Here is a 21,745-nt window from a genome sequence, read left to right as displayed (position 1 = left end):
TTTAATGTCACTTAGTCATCTGGGAGGCATGCATGTATATTGCACCACCAAGGAGTGTGTCCTTGTTTTGGCTTGGATTAAGTTAATTTTCTTCCTAGTAGCTGGTACAGTGCTGTGTTTTGGATTTAGCATGAGAATAGTGTTAATAATGTCATTGGTAAGTAGGGCTTACCCTAAATTCAGGACTTCTCAGTGTTCCCTGCTTTGGCACTGAGCTGGTGCATAAGAAGCTGCGAGAAAGCATAACCAGGACAGCTGATCTGAACTGGCCAAAAGGATATTCCATACCACAGAATGTTCTGTCCAGTATATAAACTGGGGAGAATTGGCCAGGAGCTGCTGTATTTAAGCTCAGCAGTCTTAAGCTCTACCAGGGGAAGTTTAGGCTAGACTTTGGAATAAAATTCTCTACATAAAGTATAGTTAAGCACTGTAATGGGCTGCCCAGGGAAGTGGTGGAGTCACTGTCCCTAGAGGTGTTTAAAAGAAGACTGGATGTGGCACTCAGTGCCATGGTTTTGTTGATAAGGGAGTGTTAGGTCATAGGTTGAACTTGATGATCTCCAAGGTCTTTTCCAACCCAGTTGATTCTGCAATTCTATGGCTCAGGGCCAGTCAGAAAGTGGTGAGCATTTTATTGTACATCACTTCTTTCTCTTGAGTTTTATTTCTCTTTCTCTTTCCTTTTCTTTCCTACTATTACTACTACTATCATTAATATTAGTATTATATAGTATTTTAGTTCAGTAAACTGTTTTTATCTTAACATGCAATCAAAGTGCAAGTATAGCATGGTACGTTCTTCTTCTCCAGTAGAAATCACGACACCTGTTCAAGTTTTCATGCAGGGTTTCAAGCTTTTCTTTAAAGTTGGTGGCAGATTAGTTTTGATTATCCTTTCAAGAATTTTCAGAATAGAATGAGTCATTCCCACAGTGTGGTACAGAAGTCCTTCTGATAGCAGCTTCTGTAACAACCAGGTCTCTTCTCTATGGGTCACAGCAAATCTTCCATATAGGTACTTTTAGTACTTTGGGTGCCCAGTCATAGGTAACAACTCACGGCTCTTTTGGTCCTTGATGGGTACAGAACAGAGGGACATCCACTGCCTTAAGACATTTACAGTTCAGGACAGGAAACAATAGGCAATATAAACAAATGGAAGAGGCTGACAAAATAGTACAGTAGACCTGGTATACGTGAAACATTTAAACAGTAATAGAAACATTAAAAATCTGTATTTCTAAAGGACTTAGTGACTTCAAAAAAACTCTGGATGGTGTCAAGGCCCCAGTGGTGCAGTATACAGAATTTCTGGCCAAAAAAAGGGTAAAGGGTTAGCTCTGAGAAAGACCGGACTTCATTAAACCTGCTTCTTTGTTTGAGGTATTGTAGCACCACTCTCCATCTTCCATTCTGTTAAAAATCCTGAATTATTCTTTACCTCCCTTCAGTCATTCACACACAGACAAAAGTTCTTACACATTGAGAACCAAAACTTCCCTGTATTAATTTTTAATATGATTCAAAACTCATTCAATGTATCTATACAAACAAGCACCACTAGAAAAACAGAATTAAATAACAGTCCCTAGCAGCTGTGTTTCACATATACACAGAATTGTTCAATATGACAACCCTATTGATCAAAACAGAATCTTATCTGAGCATTGAAAGTGACTACTGGAATTTCAAAGACATTCCTAATCCAGATGTACATTTTCTGACTTCTTAGGCTTCAGTATTAAAGATGGTAAGAAAGAACAATCCCCTGTTTTTTGTTTTTCTTTAGCAGCAGACATGAAATTTTATTTTATTCTTCTTAAAAAGCATGGTTTTGTTCAACTTCTAAAGAAAAATTGACTACTCCTAAGAAAACATATTCCAGCCTAAAAGGTAAGAATTTTATATTGTTACAGGTAAAAATACACCTCAAATTAAAGGCTGCTAAGTAATTCATTTGACCTAGAAGAATTCCCGCTTCAAGATGTTTGCAGGCAAGGGAATAGAAATTTGCATCTGCTAAATACAGAACAGGCTTGGAAGGTTACCCATGTTATTTCAAGGACTAGATAGTTCTAAATCCTTGACTATGTCTGAAGAACACCTTTGTGTTTCAAAGGAGCTGGTAGCCTCATTTTGGCATTTTGGATCAGGTATTTAACTGTCTTCTTTTCTGGTATTTTCTGAGGCTGACTTAGCTTTTAGCAGCTCTAAGGGATGAAGATGGTAGTCAAAGATTGTGGGCACTAACAATGGCCATCCTTGTGTACCATCAGCCAAACAGAGGCCAACACCAGGGTTACTCCACTGGCTCTCTGCTGCCAGATGCTGCTTATACTGAGGCACTCTGCCTGTGCCTTTAGGATGCTGTCTGCGCTGGGCTGGAGCAATAAAGACATCTGCTGTAAAGGAGACGTCTTCTCAGGCTTAGTCTTGCTCACTTGACTGTAAGACCTTTTAGATGGAGCCAAAACAAATGGTGTTTATATATGACCTAACGCAGTGGGCTCCCAGTGGATGACATGGGCTCATATTTGCTATTGTGTTACCAAATATCAAGAAGCTATTGCGCTATGTCATTATTATTCAGTGCATGACAGAAAGTGCAAATGGTGTTTTTGAAAAGCCTCCAGAAAAAGTTAATCTAGGTCTGTAGTGTTGCAGTGTAATGAATAGTCACTTTCCAGCCAGTCAGAATTCTAATTACAGCTCACTGCAAAGAGACAAATGAATTTATCTGCAGTCTCAGTTTGCAGTGCAGGCACACGCATGCACAATGAAGTGCATGATGAATGATGATAAATCCATGATCCTTCTATATTCCTTTCTCAAAGTCTGAGATTTGATATCTGTTCAAAGCACAAAAGAAAGGATAAACAATCATCAGTCATTTTTAACAAGAGAGGTTTAGTAAATGGAAGCAAACAAAATCTGTCTTCAGTTTACTCTACCCATAAAAGAAACAAATTTCAGTGTTGAGCTTTTGAGGGAAAGCAGTGAGAAAAAACAACCCTTAGGTACAAAAAACCCAAAGCAAAACATAACAAAAAATCACCCCCCTATGAAAAAAACCCAAACTAAAACATAACCAAAAAGAAGAGAGCCAAAACAAATAAACAATGCCCTCCACACCTTGACTGAGTGATTTTGGAGAGGGAAAAATGGAAAAATAGGTAAAAGAGACAATCACTTTGCTGCATTCTCCATGAACCAGAGACCTGGACAAAATAACCTGTTAGTTCCTAAACCACCACTCCCTGTGTTTGAGAAGGACGTCCTAAAGATAGCAGAATGACCCCTGTGAGAATGGGTGGAGCGACCTCTCTGCCCAGCGACTTCACTTCACTGTGAGCATTCCTGCAGTGGCTGCCTTCCACCAGGGTTACTCCTCACTCGGTAGCAGTCAGTGCATTCAGACTGAAGTATTTTGACAGGTAGGAGGATACCATGGCACAAAGCCATAGTACCAGTGTTAAGGAGAGAGGGGAGAGGTTTTGCCAAAATATACTCCCTCAGAGGTAGCTGCTTGCTGTAATCACACATCATTTATTGAGCATGAAAGACAGTCTGATACAGGCTGGGTGCAATGACCTTGCAATTCATTTCACTTTTCTTTGTCACAGACAAGACACAGCTGGGTCAGACTGAGGTTCTTACCCGCTATCTGACCAATATGTGCTTTTCCCCCCCCTCGCCTAGCATTAGTTTTCCTTATACAAACCAATTAGGAGAAATTCCTCTTCAGAAGTTAGCAGGTCAGACAGAGTGCAGGTGTTTACACTGACCCAACTCAACTGCTCTCTGCTGAATCTGTCCAGAGCACTATCCAGCATGTCGGTGGTCTCCAGACACCATAGGCACCTTGCAGACCTTGCCTGTGTTTGCCCAGAGTGGAAGGGGAGACCACCAGGACTTCTCCCAGAGATGTTCCAAATACTGCTTGTCCTTGCATGATGCATCATGGCATTTATCAGCCTGGTCCAGCAGAAAAATAGTGTTGAGGGTTTTTTCGGATAGCATTTCAGGAGCATTTTAGTGCACCAGCCTGAGTTTCTCATTACTGGAATGTACAGGCCTTACTAAATATGTCTGTGAAATTCCATGTACCAGACGGTTTTCCTGAGTTTTAACAGGTTCATTAGTTTTGTGACAAACAACATTACCACATATATTTATACAGAATAAGATGGAACACATATAAAAGTATTAACCTTATTAGGCAGCTCCATGTTTTAGATGCTGCCCAGTGACTGAGTTCTTCTCTTATCTGCAGGTCCTTTTGTTTAAGTAATTAGAGTATTTTGTTGACATTAAAAGGCTTGGAGGCTTGAATATCTTAAAAAGTTTTAAATTAAACATTCACCTCCTTCCACTGCACCCAAATTCCCTTTCAGTCTTCTCATAGCATACAAACTGTGCCATACTCCCTGGAAACTTGACTGATTTCATTGAACTCTAGACAACCGGGATAAGTATATTGTTGACACATAAGCAGATAAGATGATGTGGGCAAATTTTGGCAGGTGACCATCTAGTGACATGACAAATGCGCTGCTTTCAAGCCATGTGCCATAAACCAGCATGAATGCACTGCTTTTTTTTTTAATCCATAGCACACATTGCACAGATGGGACAGTTACGAGATCTATTCTTATAAAAAAATATGCTGTAGGTAGTAAGCATGGATTTCTTTTGTTAATGGGTTTACCTGCAGAAAGTCACTAAGTCTTAGTGCACATAGTTGCTGAGGATTGGAATGTATATTCGTTCAGTAGACTCTGAGTACTCCTGTGGCAAATATCCCTTTGTTCCAGCTATACTGTAATTTTTTATTTTTGCTTTATTTCTCCTAATTGATATTCAGACAGTGCCCACTGTTATTTTCACAGGAAAGCAATGCATTATTTCATTTTAGCTAATCAGATCTTCTCCATTTGTTACTCTTTTCTCTTTGTATTTTATAGAGCAACAATATGTTTTACATGTGCTTGCCTGACCTCTTGCTTTGAGATAAAAAAATTAATAGAGCAAAATGCAGACCAAGAATTTTTCCTCATAAATTAAATGAGAGCAAAATATTCACCGCTGTAGTACTTTTACAAATCAAAGGGTAGGAGAATGATTTAGGATTCTCTCTGATGAAAAAAAGAAAAAAAGACTATAGAGTACTAAGAGTCCTGGATACAGACACAGAAAGCAAAGGCAAACAAGGTAAGAAAAATGTTGTGTATGCCCCCAGTCTTTGCAACACTTACTCCCAGGCACTTGGGATGCTGTTAAACAATAACACCTTTTAATGGGTTTACAAGAGCAAAAGGAGACAATCTTCAATACTAGTAGAGCCATCCAAGAACTTTTGAGTTCCCCACTGAGCTGGGATGCAGCCAGTTTAAGAAAGGGTTCCCACAGGCGCCACGTGGTGGATGTGGCAGAACTGAGCCTATAGGTTCCTACTGAGTCCCTTCTGTATTTCATAACACTTAAGGTCATGCAAAGAGATATCATGCTCAAGGAGCTGGGAAAACAAATTCAAATTGATATAATATGGCTCGGGAAAATCAGCTCATGAAACCCAAATCTGACATTAGTTTTTGGACTTCCCATTACTCTGGGAATTAGAATGTAACAGTTTTCTTCATAGCCTTTAGGCCATCAATTAAGGAAGTCTTTGAGATTTTTACTATTTGCACAACATAAAACATATAAAGTTTACCTTTTTTCCCATGGTGCCCAATGAGAAAATGATGGCACTGGTTTCCAAACTGAACTTTAATATCAACAAACTAAATACTGATTCACAGGCACTGCTGGTGTAAATGTCCTGAAGTTCAGTCCATGTCAACTCATAGTGCTTCTTAGAGAAAAACTCATTAAAAATTCTATTTCTAGCTGCTTTCTGGTGAGCAAGCTTATTAGTTTCATCAATGAAGCTTTAGACTCCAGTACTTCTCTTCATCTCTGTTTCAGCTCATACATCAATAGACCTTCTGGAATGTATGCTGTGAAGACATATAAGGCTGGTGAGAATCCTCTTCCAGCATCAAAGCTGGCTAACAGCTCTCAAACAAATGAGAGCCCCTGCACATAAATGGAATTCCTGTGAATTTTTTAAACATGGAAATGCTTTTTTTTTTTTTTTGATTTGTCATCTTCAAGGAGCTATCTGCTTTCTTTCTCGTACTATTGGAGTTTCCTGTTGCTGCAGCTCACTTTTCTTGCCACAGAAGAGAAATGTACCTAGCATAACACCCAATATTTTGTGGGTATTTCCCAGATTCCACACTGAAATGGACAGTTGCCACCCAAACAATTGCTCAGTTAACAGCAAAAACTGCAAATCATCATAGTTCTTCCATTTATACAAACAAAAGTCACATTATAAGACACTGTACGTGCATTAAGCTCTCTCTTCTTACATATTTTCAGGGCAAAGGGGTCTTTGCTATCAGGCATTCAGAAATTCAACAGGTTCTTCAACTTTTTTAATTCTTTTTGTTGCAAATACAGTATAAGATGACACAAAAAGTTTCAAGCCTAATGAGTTACATTATTAAAAACCCAGTGCTTAACATTCCCTCTTTGTGCACAAACATTTTTAGTTCTTTTTCATTTTAATCATGATTTATAAACTGGAGTTTCACAATCCAGCTGGTAGCATTTGGTATCCATTCCAGAGCAGTACTTGAATGGAGAGCAGCCCAGCTGTAGCAGAAGATGTTATTGTTTTTTCCAGCTGGTCCCAAACTTGACAATGGCACTGGCTGCAGAATAATGCAGATATAGTGACAGTTACTGAAAGATCAGAAGAAAGGAGGGAAAAAAGAATCACAAAGGGGGTTCAAAATTGATTGCACAAAACTCTGTAAAAATTTATATTCTTGAAATCCAAATTTAGCATAACGAAACAGTTTTGATAAATCATGGGTGGCCCGTATTGCATCATCATGGAGTGTAGAATGTTATGATTCTATTCTCCAGGTATTTTTCATTAATTTTACAAACTATTCTGTTTTGCAGAGTTATTTCCTGCCTTCAGGTTTACATTGCATATAAGAACCTTCTAAGAAACAGGCTGGATTTTTCCCTAGAATTTTCTAACTCATCAGATTCCCATAAGTAGATGGGTGGGAGGTCAGCCATCACTTTCGGCCCGGATTTCAGTCATGCTACTGGCATCAGATCCATCCTGAAAGAGTAGAGAAGGGAATCTGATGTCCAGAGGAAACCACAAGTATCTTCCAAAGAAGTGATGGAGGGAATGAGATGCTTGGATGCAACACTGGACACTCATTGTGTACTCACTGTAGTCACTGTACTCATTGTGATACACAGCATGTGCAGACCACAACATAAATTCAATCAGAGTAGGGAAAAATGGACTGGGAATGTATCGAGATGATTATCAACAATTACAAGCATAATTTCTGTGCTTACTGCATTTCCATTTTCTTCAGTGAAAAGATGCTCTACTTCTGATGGCTGTTCTATAGCAAGTCATTTCACTGAGTTCTCTTTGCACCATCATCTGTGAAGATAACAGAAAATAAGGGCAAAGGAAAGATGAAGCTAGAAAACAACAATTCTAGGAAAATAATCTGTAAAATAGTATAAAGAGTGAAAGGAAAACAAAATGCACATTTAACAGAGCAAAATGTTGGAAGGCAGGGGGGGAGGATCATCATATTGTCCCAGGTGCTGTTAAGGACTTTTCCCTCTGTCTTTAAATTTTCACATCAGTTTGCTTCAATAAATAGAATGAAAACCAAAAAATTTTAAGTTTTAAAAATTGACCTGTGCATATTGTCAGATAGGAGACAGATGAACATAAGGCAGTGCCATGAACCAGAAGTTTCTTGAGGTCCATTCCAACTCCATCTCCTACAATCCCATGATAAGGCAGAATGTTATCAGAGACAGATACCTAACTGACAAAAGTAACTGATCATGTAGAACAAATGTGAGAGACAAAATCATTTTTTAAAGAATTCTTAAGAAAATACTGTACAGGATTTATATTGTGACAGAATGATCTAAGTGATTTTGGTTTATGTTTCAGGATTACTATTTGCTTCACGTGAACTGGAACACTTGTTTCTGTTGGATGCTTCCCTTTAAAAAAAATCCCCTGCAGCTTCTTTTTCAGATATAAATAAAACTGAAAAAATATGTGAAGTGTGGGTGAAGGAGGAAAAACAACAGATCCAGACTCCCTGGTACCATTCAGCGGCAGAAGATGCCAAACACAACAAGTAAGTTTTACAAGCATTACCAAATAGTCACCTTTCTCATGAAAACTCTGAGGCAAGAAAAGATGACAGTTTAATTCTGTGTCTCTTGATAAGCACTTTTCAACAATCCATAAAATGTGGGTATCTCCAATGTAATGAGAGAAAATCAGTGCTTGCTCTTGCATTTATAGCTACAGTCTAAAACCGAGCATACCCAGCAGAAGTTATGTAGGTCTAGTATTAAGAGATGGTACCTTGCCACCTAGAATGAAGGAAGTCACCCAATCTGTTCCCTATTCTAAGGCCACATATACAGAGACTACTCATGAAAAACATTGTTCAAAATACTGTGCAGTGTCTCTTGAAAGAGTTGGTTCATATATCATCAACACCGCACATATTAGAAAGTTTTCTTATTATCTGCCCAAAACTTTCCCATATGCAAATTAAACTTTACTTCTTGCCACATTATGAGGGAGATGCAAGATTGCTCACCACTGCTTTTCTTTACACCATTCTTTAAAACATCTCATATATTAGATTAATATCACATCCTTCATTTCTTTCTCAGATTTTCCTCAGAGATCATGTTATTTAATTTTTTATCCTTTTTGTTGCTGTTCCTTGAAGTACTTTAAGTTAGTCTACATCTTTCTTGCTATCCTCTGCAGACACACAAGATTCTTGGCCTGGGGCCTAAACATTAAGTAAAAAAAAATCTTTTTCTCATGCCTTATGAAAATGCTGCTGTTAATAACCCCATAATGAAAGTCACCTATTTTGCGGATGATGTTTTGTTTTCTTACTGGTTAGTTCTTGTTTTGCTCTGTGTATTTCATATTTGCTTCCTGATTGATACATTTTTTTAAATTCTGGCAAACAATTTTCAAGTTCTTTAATTTAAGAATTTAATCCTTTTTCATAAGTGCAAAGTTATTAAGCCCGAATCTGTTTCATCAACTAAATCACATTTGAAGGACTGACCAAGACCTGTGCTATCACCTTTATATCATCTTGGCATTTTGGCTGTGAAGCATTGGCTATTCCTTTTTGATACAGCTTCTTGACTCCCTGTTGTGGTAGATGGATGAGACAACAACTTCCCACCAGTTTCAGATAGCTATTCTGGGAAGCAGATGTGTATTTGAAAATGCGTATTATGGTAATTTCACAGCTATAAAGGGAAATTATGTTTCTAAAGACAAAAACTACTTAGGGTTTTGGTTCAGTACAATGCAATGGCTTGATCCAGTAGATTTGTATTTCTCAATATTGCAAGTCATCTCTAACTCCTTTTTCCATTTGTATATTCCTCATCTTCTTGGATGGACAACGCGAGATGTATTTTTCACCTGTCTAAGAGGTGCACGGATTTTATTACATTTTTCTGTAGTGCATCTTTGTGACTTTTGTAACCCACTTTGTAAGAAGGCCAAAGACAGGCTCCAGTCACGTTACTTTCACAGTAAATTTTGATGCACATAGTTCTCTGCCACTGTAGCTATTTGATCAATACAGAGAAATGGTAATCCCTGTACAGTTGAGGTTGGAATTTACCACCAGAGGGAGTCTACCTAGCTCCACATGTAGAACAAAATACACTCTGATTTCACAACTTCAGGCCATAGATTTTACAAGAAAGTCTGAGAATACAGAATATAATAACGTGAGTAGCAACCTTGAAGTATGTTCTGAATATAAACTGTTACCAAGTGTAGTTTAAACACCTGTGTTAGAAAAGGAAGTTGACATATCTTAAATTACTGAACTAATGAAGTAACCTGCAGCTTTGACATAAATGTCTAATAAAAATGAAAGCCAACACATTGTTTTTCTTTGAGAAAGAATAATATAAGATCCTTTGACTGGGACCAATGAATTTTTCCAGAAGTAACATGCTCATCTAAAATAGTAAGTTCCATGTCAACATACAGACTTAGCAAAAAGAAATATATTGTGGGAAATAGCTTAGAGGTATTATAAGAGAACAAAAAGGTCACTAGCACAAAATAGAATTTTCTTCCCTTTTTTGTACTCTGGTTAAAACATAGTATGGGAATTTCCTAATGCTGATGGTTTATGTTCAGGATCTCTTAAGAGAAGTGGCTTTGAAACAACATTTGCTCTCTAAACCAGAAAACTCGTAATTCTCATCATTCTGAAGGCATAATTACAAATCCACTAATATTTTCCATTTGATTTTTTTTTAATATTCTAACACTTAGATCTAATAAGCAGCACAATGTCAGCATTTAAGTATTCTATCTATCAGAACATCAGAGAGGACTATGATTTCCTGTTTAAAAGGCTGAAGTAAAAATGTATAAGCCTCTAAAAAAATTTAATGAATTTATCCTATGTAACATTCAAAGAGGTTACATTGACAATGACCTTAGCTCTGCATATATAAGTTGTTCAGATCATATCAAAAGATGTGTTACATATTTTTTAATTCTACCCTGAATCCCACACTGTATATGCAAAAACTAAGTGTAAATAATCATATCTTTATATGCCTCCCTGTGTTCTCATTGGGACCTTTCAAGGCACCTCCTGAATGCTCCAGCTGTACCCTCAGTATGCCATAAATACAGGTGTGAGAATTCATGGCACCTCAAGATACACCACTCCTCCTCAATCCCCATCCACTCATCTCTGCTGGAGGATCTTGGGTATGTGAAGCAAATTTTTAGATAACAAAACATGAAACCAGTGTCACTGCATGTGTATGCAAAACAGAGTTGTATGCACTGCCTTTCTAAGTATGCTGCTGACAAAACTTAGACAAATGTAGGACCAGAGCAACAGCCACAACAAACAGAATTATGGTCTTATCCCAACCACTAAAAACATTTTTCTCTGAAATGAATATAGGGTAATTCTTCCAAATTTCAACAAATGGATCATTTAGATTATAAAACTTGAAGACTAATTAACCTTACAATTATTTAAGTTGGTTTTGCTGAGGCCGAAACTACACCATATGAATGTCTAAGCTTTTCTGAAAGTTTCAACTACTATGCCTAGATCCCGATTTTAGTACTGAGCCAGATCTATTTAAGTTTTAGAGATCTAAAGGTACTGCAACTGAACAACAGTTCAATCATGAGGTATGACCTAATAAATACTCTCTAAACACAAATCTTGATCCTTAACAATTGTTCCAAGATCATAATGTTTTGTTCACCTCTACTCATGTGTGCTATTCATTACTTTTTTGCCATACAAGAAGTATATAATACTCTTAGTCTTGTGTCTGTCACCACGTACAAGTGGGAGTTGTTTTCACCTGAGACAAAATCAGTCAGGCTTTTTGGACTGCAAACCCAGCTGGATCCTGCCGGGGCTGCCAAAATCACTTCTGACTGTGACTCTTAACTGTCTGGTTCAGCCAACAATAACCTCCCATAGGACAGGGCAACAAAAACCAGAGCACAAGTGCATCCTCTGCTAACACAGTAGAAACTGGGCTGAGCCAGGTGACACATTTGCCCAAAGTAGGTACTGCTTCCAGCCCATGCCTTGAACTGCTGGTTGCCACCATGAGATCCCCAGCATGTGGATCTTATTTGTTTGACCATTCATGTGATGGCTTCCAACAGCGATCATGCCCACTGGCACAGCGGGCAGGTCCACTGAGACGAGTGGCCAGAGACAGCTCCCAGGCGAGCAGCTGGGGAAACAGCTTTGTAGCACCACAGACCTCAACACCTCTTGGAAAAAAAGGCTTCAAAACAGTACATATTTTGTAGTAACTCAGTTGGTCTATGAAGAGGAAGATGTATATGTTTCTTGGAAGAAGGTATTCAAAATACTTCAAGGATTTAAAATATATTAAAATAATTAATTTCATGGACTGGTTGTGTTTGCTGTTCTGGATAAATCTCCCTGTCAGCTGTTTCTGATCTATATTCCCAGAATCAGGCAGGAAGTGGGAGGCTGCTCTTCCTTCTTCCATTTTAATCTTAGAATGGCAAAAAAAGGAGGAACTGAGACATCAGTTCACTATCTTTATATTATTGTGCCAGTACACTAGCAACCACAGGAAGAGAACTTAGAGATCTCCTGGACAAACATTTTTTGTTTTAACAAATATTTTCATTTTTCTCAAATATTTACGTTTGTTTCTCTTTTGGCTTTGTATATATATATATGTATATATACACACATACATATATATATCTATATAGTATACACACTGATAGAGGTACATTGATAGACATATTTTGTATACCAAAAGTATATATAGATATTTAGAGACTGAATATACTTAGTGTGTGCATACATATGTATATATATATATACACTAAAATGAGAATATATATTTTCTCTATACACTACAAATATAGACTATACACTATATGCAAGTACTTTGCCTGTATGCAGTGATATGTATTTACCTCCCCACCCTTTCGCACTCTATGTATTGGTTTATAGTGGCTTTTTCCATTTGGATATGCATATTTTGTAAAAGACTTAAGATCAAAGCTGCAAAAGGTAAAATGTAGCTTGTGTCAAAGCAGACATCTACCTCAGTTACCCAAAGAAAGGATCACAGGTACGGGAAGATTTTCTATAAATTTTCTGTATGGTCAATACAAAGAGGTACAAGAGACTGGGGGGGTGATCTAGAGTAAATTGGAATTTCTCTCTGAAGGTGTGTATCTCCTAACTAAATGGGAAACATTAAAATGAGGACGCTTAAATTACAGGAAATTCAGCAAAACCTCTTTACTATCTGTCTTTATCTGAAAGGGAAAATGTACCTAGGATAGAATGAGTTTCCTTATGGTGGTGTTGGGTTTTTTAAGGAGGACTGGTTAGTTGAAATTAAAACAATCCCACTATGTGCTGCTCTGGAATACTCATGCTTAATTTTATTAGTATCACTTTCAGTTTACGCAAATATTATTCCTAAGCAGATGCAGAGATTTCATGAATTATCTTACTGGCGAATCATATTTGTAAACTCTATTATTGAAATGAGATGGTTGACACCCTGTTTTTTGATATATGCAGCACTGAATTAATCAATGGAAATAAAATGCATTGTAGGATACAATGTAAAATAGATAAATAGATGATTAGAAAGGCACATGCACTTTTCTGTAGCTAAATTTGTAGGTTATGCAAGTCAAGCATTTTAAAAAGTCCCTTCTAAGATATCAATTTAATTTCAATGATCTGTTACAAAAGTTCCTGTCTCTTTATCAGTGGATTTCTCCTATCTTATGACTGCATTCTCCCCTGAGCTCTTGAAGCTATTTTGTTATGAAGGAATTTGAAAATGTGTTTATTAACTTTAGACACTATGTTTATTGCTGTCTCAACACTCTCGAGAGATTAATCTTTTGGGTTTTTTTTTACTCTCTCTTTAGCATCTGTTATCACTTGAAGTACGAGCTTGAAGGAAATAGATTTTTCAAAGCCCAAATTTACACCTCCAGAGGATAAAATTAGCCAGAGCATAGTGAAATAAAATTCGTCAAAGGAGAGTTATGTTGCAAAGCCAGAGTTTTGCTTAACATGTCTGAAAATATCTTAAAGAAAAGTAAATATATGTATTAGATACTGTATCAGCTCTAGTGGCAACCCTGCCAGATTCTTCTGCGTTGCTGTTCACTGGATGTTTGCAAGCTTTCCTAATCCTCTTTGGGAAAGCCATAATCAACATTAAATTGATAAACTAATTGTTATAACAGCCAGCGACAGTGCTATTTGGTGGAAATCAATTATGTTAGAAGTTTTCCATTTTTCCTACTTATCTTTTCCCTGGTCTGGCTATAATGCAGACAGATGCCCCAAGTCAGTTTATGGCAAAATTGTAAATGATGCAAATTACAGCTGCATTTGGGCTGTGAAACTCTGAAATAAAGCAAATTCTGCTTCATGCATATCCACTGTGCAGTTTTCAATGAAAAATTGTTTTCACATGCCTTTATCTTATATGTCTACAAAGTGGAAATAAAGGTCTCTGTGGATTGGAGGCTATACTCTGAAAAAAATGACTGGAGATATTTGAAACAAATTTTTCTGGTGCCTAGCTCTCATAATCCATGCAAATGCAAACATTTTGAGAGATATTTGTAAGTTGGAGTGTGTTTTTTGTTTTCTTTCGTTTTAGGGCTCTGGTTCTTTTAAAGCAGCAGCAGACATGTACCAGTGTGTCTGCAGGGGAGCAAAGAAATTTTTTCTCAGGCTAATTTTGGACTGAGTATTATTAATAGTATTTTGTCTCAGTTTAATTCTACAGTCACTTTATAATTTTTATAATGATAAATACTATAGTCAGCCAGAAAGCTACATTTAAGATTAAGGCTCATTAACTTAGAGAGTTTATAATTTAGGATATGTGAATATGTTTTGCAGAATGAGATTTTCTCACCTAATCACAGTTGTTCTCAAGTCAAGCATCTACCTAAGTATAAGCATCCTCTCCTGGCAATGGAAATAGGCACTCATCATTAAATCCCTCCTAATGTAAGAGTTAAAGATGGGTAGGATGCCCGAGAAATCATCTATTTGTTTTTATTATCTCCTGCCACAGTCCAAAAGAAACTGAATAGCTTTCATTAGATTGCTGCCTTTTAGCCAGCTGAAATTATGAGGTGTAAGCTGTATCCAAAGTGCATATGAAAAACCTAAGGGAGAACTGAAGTGCAGGATTTTGGAAGGAAGTGTTGGATATGCATGTTCTTAAAATTCCAACAGTGGTTTCAGAGAGCAGATTTCCATTCTCTTAATTTCTGCTTTAAAATCTAGGTGAATTATCTCAAATCAGCCGCACTCAGCAAGCTGAGAGGGACAAGCTATTTAAAAGCACTAAACACCTATATAAAACCAGATGCAACACCTCCCTCATTTTGTACATGGGTAATTTCAGCAAGGGAACAGATGAAAGCCAAAAAGCTGACCTTCCACAATCTCTTTGGAGACCCTCTTGGCAACTCACTAGCAATGACTTCAAAGTCATGAGAACATGTAAAACACATTGTGTCCAGTGTCTGGAATATAAATAACAAATACTGTTCCTTATCTGTCCCAAAGAACTAGTTGCAATGTCACCCTTGCCTTCTATACACATTTTATAAATGAATGAATTAACCAGCACTATAATTTAATGTTTTGAGAATGCAGACCTTTTAGAAAAATACTGTGATCAGTAAAACTTGCATATGTTCCTATGGTAACAACTGAAAACTCTCAGTCACCTTGTGATAGATCAAGACCCCCATTACTGCGATCCCACACCACAGGAGTAGGCTGGTGTATATGATTATCACAGCCTCTGCTTTGTGTCAAGCAAGCAGGGAAATAAGCTTCCTTCTCACAGGCTGCCAACTTGATGGAACAATACAGTTCTCCCAAGGTTTATCATTATGAACTGGAGAGGTTATTACACTGTTTTTTTGCTGCATATTACTTTCATTTTCTTCCATGCTGCCACCTTCTCTACCCTTAGACTTCGGCCATGATTCTCCAGTGAAGAAAAAATATGCAAAAAGCTTCCACTTCATTTACATTCTTCCCTACTCCCTCCTCAAATCTTCTAAATTAAGATTAGCTTAGGAATTGTAACACTTTGAAAGAGAAAGACAATGTAGACTTTCTTCATCTACCAAGTGATAACACAAAATAATTTTGAACTCTCATCTTAATAAGTCCTACACTAGATGGAGGTAGTACTGCTGGCTGATAGACATACAATGAGATGTAGATCTGGTTACAGGAATTTTTTTACAAAGTGCATGCTTTCAGCAGGTGATTTTTAAAAAATTCTTCTAGAAATGGACACTTGGAAATGAATTGTTGGTTTGTTTGTTCTTGTCGGTTTTGGTTTGATTTGGGGTTTTTTTCCCCTGGAAGTGTTATCATTATGGTTCTGACCTCAAAGTTCTCACTAGAGTAAATTTTCCCTGGAAAAATTAGATGAAATGGAATGGCAATGTTATATTCATCACTGAAGCAGTGATGGTAAGAGTTAGGAAGCATTGAGCATTTCCTAATGTAGTACCGGAAACTAGCTGCAGAGAAAGAGGATTACCTCTAACCCTGTCTCCCATCTGAGGAAAAGAAAATGATCCACAATTTAAGAAACGTGGAATCCATTAAAGAAAAATTCCAAAGATCAAGAAAAATTGCACAGATCAAGGCCTCTCTTAAATTAAAACTTTTCTTTAACGGGAGGAATTTTCCAGTGGTAACTTTTGATGCACCACACAAGGATAGCGCCAACTGACTTGTCTCTGACACTGTATGGAAGGTCCAGCCTCCTTTCCTCACTGTTCTCTTTGTCTTGTGTCATCCAGTTTTGGATGAAAGAATTAAGACAACTCACAACATTAATATAAAGAGGTAGCTCTAAAAAAAGGTGTCAAAGAATATCCACTGAAATTAATTGATACAAACATAATTTGAACAACAGCTAAGATTGCACAGGAATCTTTTAATAGATCAATAGCTTCTAATGTTCTTATCTCTAGCTGAAAGTTCTAGCAAGTCAGAGAATAGCAAAAGATGTATGTTGACTTCAGTGATTTAACATAAAAAACCTTGTAACAATTCACCCTGGATAAAATGAGTTAAAGCTGATTAATAAAATGCTTCAAATGCCTTACATGGGACAAGCTACACACCTTACATGATTTTGTTATATTCTCTGGAAGCAGAAAAGTGGGTCAAGGCAGTTTATAGTTATAGAAGTGTATGAAATTGACTTAGTCATGGACCACAGGCTTGAAATTACATGATACAAAAATTTTACTGAGCTGTAACTGAACAAATGAAATTAGGTCAGGGAGATGAGATTAGCTCAGTTGGTCAGAGCATGGTGCTAATAACACCCAGGCTATGGGTTCAATACCCATACAGGCCGTTTACTTAGGAGTTGGACTTGATGATCCTTGTGGGCCTCTTCCAACTCAGAATATGTTGTGAATTTGCTGTGAAATAATTACTTGGCACTTAGGAACCCTTAGTTCCCTTTAATGAGATTAAGACTATGCTTCTCTCTGTGGACAAAAGCAGATGGTTGAAGAAGTGTTAGCTTCAGGCGAGTGCATATGATGCCTTTTCCAAGTATTGTCCCACCTTCGTCCATTCTGGGTCTCTTCTACTTTGGCAGGGGATGTCTCAGGTTTGCCACCTGCTAACAACATCCCGGTATTTGTTTCCAGCATGACTCCTGTATCAGAACACAACCAATGAGATTTGACAGACAGTTGTCAGGGAGCAAGCGTCTGAAGCCCAAATCAAGATCTCAGAGGCTACTGTGTCTTTTATCAAGCTGCAATGCCTGGATTATCTAATATCAGACGTGCAAAGTAAAACCAATGCTTTGCTGGAAGACATTCTCTCTCCTGTAAATCATAAACAGTGGAGGAAGCAGGTCAGTGTATATCACAGTAACCAAAGTTGCTTAGTTCTCACCTGCTGTTAGTGCTTATGAAGATGGAAAAAAGTACTTCAAATCATCTTACTGTTTTAGCAATGTAAACATACCCAGTTACTGCTAGTAGAGCTCTATATTTAGGTGTACAGGAATATTAGGTGAACTAGGGAACAGAAATTCCCATTCTGATATTTGCTAGAGAACAAGACTTGCCACTACTCCAAAAGCAAACAAAATATCTAAGTGATAGAAGAACGGTTTCTTTCACACGTTAAAAATATTTTTCTGTAATAAATGAGAGCACTGACAACTCACCAGCAAACAAAGGCAACAGAAAAAAAATTTTTTTTAAGATGTGCAATTAAATACTCAGATGGAAAGACAGAACAAAAGAACAATCATCATGATCTGAAGTGTAAAGTTTATTTGTCTGAAAGGATGAGTGGGCACATGAATCAAATGCACAGATTCAGTAAATATTTGTGCTTTGTAATTTTTCTTAGGAAGGTGGACTCACTGAAAGTCCTTACTGATGTGAGCAAGTGCAGTCACCATAAAATAGCACTATATTCCTTTTTGAATATTTTATAAATTGGAAAAATAAAATCTCAAAAATGTATTTCATCTAATTCTAAGCACTCTGATGGTTGTTGCTCCCCCCCTGTATTTAGCCATTTTCTTGCAATACCTCTTAGTGAGGAAATATTCCTTTGATATTTCTTGAACATTTATCTTTTATGACTGTTTCATATAAAGCTAATGAAATATTGTATGTTAATCTATTATAGAGTAGGAACTGGTTAGAAAACACAGTCAAAAGCTATTTTTCAGTGATTACAATTTTTATGGAAGGATGAATTGAATCAAAGTTGAATGAAGTGATCTGCCATAGGTCTAATATGATTTAATACTCTCACCAGTAATAGAAAGGGGAGAATGCATACCATAAGTGGTACTGAACAACTGTAGCTTAGTAAAAGAATTCAAACTCATCAAAACAAACTGAAGTAAATGTTGGTAAAAAGAAAGACAAAATTCAATAGTCTGACTAAATCACTTCACAGATACAAAATGAGGCCAATATCTGTCCTGAATATGATCACAAGCTGAACAAGCCCAGTGTCATGCTGCTGCAAAATCATACTTCATATGAGGATGCTTGACTAGTAGGATAATGACGGAATTTCTTTTCTGATCCTAGAGAGCAAAGCATTAAAGCAGTTTGTCTGCAGAAGTTTTGGGGTCTTCATCATTGGAGTTGTTGAAGAAAAGGTTTGACAAATATTTTCCAGCAAATGGACTAGATCATCTCCTGTGGCTCCTTCCAGATCCAAACCACAGGGGCTGACCTTGAGCTTGTATAATTCACTAACACTCTCTCTTCCAAAACAGCTACTTCTAAGTCATGAGTCATGATTTTCTTTCAGTTTCATTGATATTTCAGTCACTAAAATAACATGGTATTACAGTGGCTATTGCACTAGTACAATCCTAAAATAGAGTCAGTGAAGTAAGACTCTCTGAAAATCTGACATATTTGACTGTAAACCTTGATTCACATTGCTTAGAGCATATCCACCTTTATTTTGCATCTAATTTAATGGTTTTTTGACAGAGGGGCAGAAGGTAGAAAACGGTACCTTGCCTAAACCCAGATAACTTCTTGTAAATATTTCAAGGCTTCAGCACCTCTGTGACCTGAACCAGGGAAATGAGCCCTAATACTGTTGTACTGTTCATTTTAAAAGCAATTTAAAATCAACAAGATTATACTCCTGAGTGAAACCTGATTCTGCATGAAAAAAAAGGAAGCTTTTTATTGTGTAAGTATTCCCAAGAGTGTTTACATAGAACACATTTTTGATTTCCATCTCTCCTCTTAAGTGCTGGACTAGGAAAGCTTGCAGAGCCCACAGATGCTGGGGGCAGAAGCAGGAGTGATACAGTGACAGTGTCATGCAGCAGATATATTGACTTGGAGAAACTACCTGCTGGTAGGCCAAAACCAGAAATTACCATTTTTGAAGGGTTCTCAATGGCTCCAAGGCTAATCAAGAAAGTGTGGGACCTGACAAGGGTTGATAAAGGGAAAGCAAGTGACACAACAGAGAGGGAAAGAAGTAAAAGCCTACTCCAAAAAAAGGGTGAGGGTAAGGCTAGTACTGTGATATTGGGGCTTCCTGCCTAGGTGACAAAACTGTTGAAATGTTAGGTATTCTAGAAAAAAACCCCAAATCCTAGTGATCTCAGTTAGGGCACTCAAATCAATAAGCACCTTAGGTTTAAATTTTTCCATCTCTGCTCAGTTCCTGTGTAATGGACATCACACCCTGAAGATAAAGTTCATCAGTGCTTGTGAAACACTTCAATCTGGCAGTGACAAACCTCAGAGAAATGCATGTGAGAAGACAAATCCTTTTGTCTTCATGTGGGAACCCAGAGTGCAGAGGATATTTCTCTGCCTGTTTTGAGGGGTTTCACGCCCCCACAGCTTTTGACCTCTGTCCGTGGAAAAAACTGCCTACTATTGGAAAAGAACTAGAAACTAAACTGGTGTGAATTAGGTGATAGACTACTATGTAAGATTGTCACAGGGTGAAAAATTTGGAGGTTTTGGGTTTGTTAATGTAGTAAATAGATAAAAGCAAAAAACATCAAAATGGAGGATTGTTGTTCTCCAAACCTTCTTCTTCTACTACTCCATATTCTGCAGTAAAAGTAGTTTGGGATGATTGGACAAAGAATTCTGCAGTTCCTGGCTGTGTTACTGAATAATTGGTAGAAAAGTAAAAATAATGTATGTTTTTAGTAACCATAGGTTGATTTACCTTTAAAAAGGCTGTTTAATCTTGATAATTTGGCTTTCTCCTGCATTCCTTGTTTTGTGCTATGTCTGGATCACGCTAGTGACTCTGGTAAGACTTAATAAACAACTATCAAGAAGCAGTGAAGGCTGAGAGTCCCGTTTGTCTCTAGAACTCCTAGCAAGGACTTTAAAAACTCTATCCCATCAGGAGAGATTTGATTATGGCACAATCAGTGTCATCTTCAGAGTAGACTTGAATATAATAAACAAAGTACAGAGCTGTTGGGAAACAAGGAAAAACCACAACTGTGTAGTAAATGCTCCTTGGGAAGAGGGCTCCCGTAGAATGTTATCATGTAACCAGGTAATTAAAGCAGATACATGGCATATACACAAGGTCCACATGTAAACCTAGCTTTGGTATTTTGACTTCTACTGTTCAGGTTCTTGACTTTGCAGCTTAATTCATATTCATCTCACACAGCATTACACAGGTGGATTTATTGGCTGCAAAGGAAGGGATGGGTGCAGTTTCCTTTAGGACACATGGGTAGCTTTCTCTTCCCATAGATTTTGACTTAGTAGCATGAGGTAGAGTTGACAGCACCTATGTGTTTGTCGGATGACATACATGTTAATACACACACTGACAGGGACAAGGCTTGGCTTTAAATTGGGGTTTTGCTTTTTTCAGTAACACATCACAAACTCATATGTGATTGGCTTTTTGCAGTCACTCTAAATTTTCCTGCAGCATTAATTGTTTTCCAGTTTATTTCCTTGATTGCTTTTCTCTAATGTGAGTTATTTTTCCACATAGATTTACTAAACCAGTTTTTCGACCTTGAATCTAAATTAGTCAAAAATCCAGGACCTAGGGTTATCTTTGGGTTATTCCTCGACCTCTCTGACACATACACAAAAAAATACCTATAACAGATTTCTGTGGCCACAGATCTATTTAGACTCACTATAATTACAATATTACTTTGAATCAAAGAAGGTAAACTTCTCACATACGTTTCTTAACGAGCGACAAAAAGCAACCAAGCTAACTTAAGAGAGGGAATTGTGCGCATTTACTAGGGAAAGGGAAGGGGTTGAGGATGGGGATGGGGGACAGGACTGGGGAAGGGGTTTCTGAAGAGGCTGTGGAAGGGGCTGGGGATGTGGCAGGGGAAAGGCAGGAAGGGGTATGAGAAGGGGCTGAGGATGTGGCAGGGGCTGGGAAGGGGCTGCGGCAGGGGCTGTGGATGTGGCGGGGAAGGGCGGGAAGGGGTTTGGGAAGGGGTTTGTGGCAGGGGCTGTGGATGTGGC

General features: G+C 37.7%; 1 long non-coding RNA gene across 2 annotated transcripts in view; it reads right to left on the bottom strand.

Moving 5' to 3' along the window:
- Positions 1 to 3,556: 3,556 nt before the first annotated feature.
- LOC121657260 overlaps positions 3,557 to 21,745 on the bottom strand; it is a 19,132-nt gene continuing 943 nt past the window's right edge. Inside the window, exons 2-3 of one of the 2 annotated variants that reach the window (XR_006013540.1) lie at positions 7,438 to 7,528; positions 3,557 to 6,795 (exon numbers count right to left, since the gene is read on the bottom strand). This is a non-coding gene — a long non-coding RNA (uncharacterized LOC121657260). The remainder of the gene's footprint in view (positions 6,796 to 7,437; positions 7,529 to 21,745) is intronic. The other variant, XR_006013539.1, reaches the window with a different exon arrangement.

The sequence above is a fragment of the Corvus kubaryi genome, unplaced genomic scaffold, assembly GCF_017639235.1.
Source record: "Corvus kubaryi isolate FWS band 111438036 unplaced genomic scaffold, C.kubaryi_AGA036_p1.0 split1-37296, whole genome shotgun sequence".
Classification (NCBI taxonomy): Eukaryota; Metazoa; Chordata; class Aves; order Passeriformes; family Corvidae; genus Corvus; species Corvus kubaryi.
Note: the sequence above shows the minus strand (reverse complement) of the source record. Positions and strands in the feature narration are given on the sequence as shown.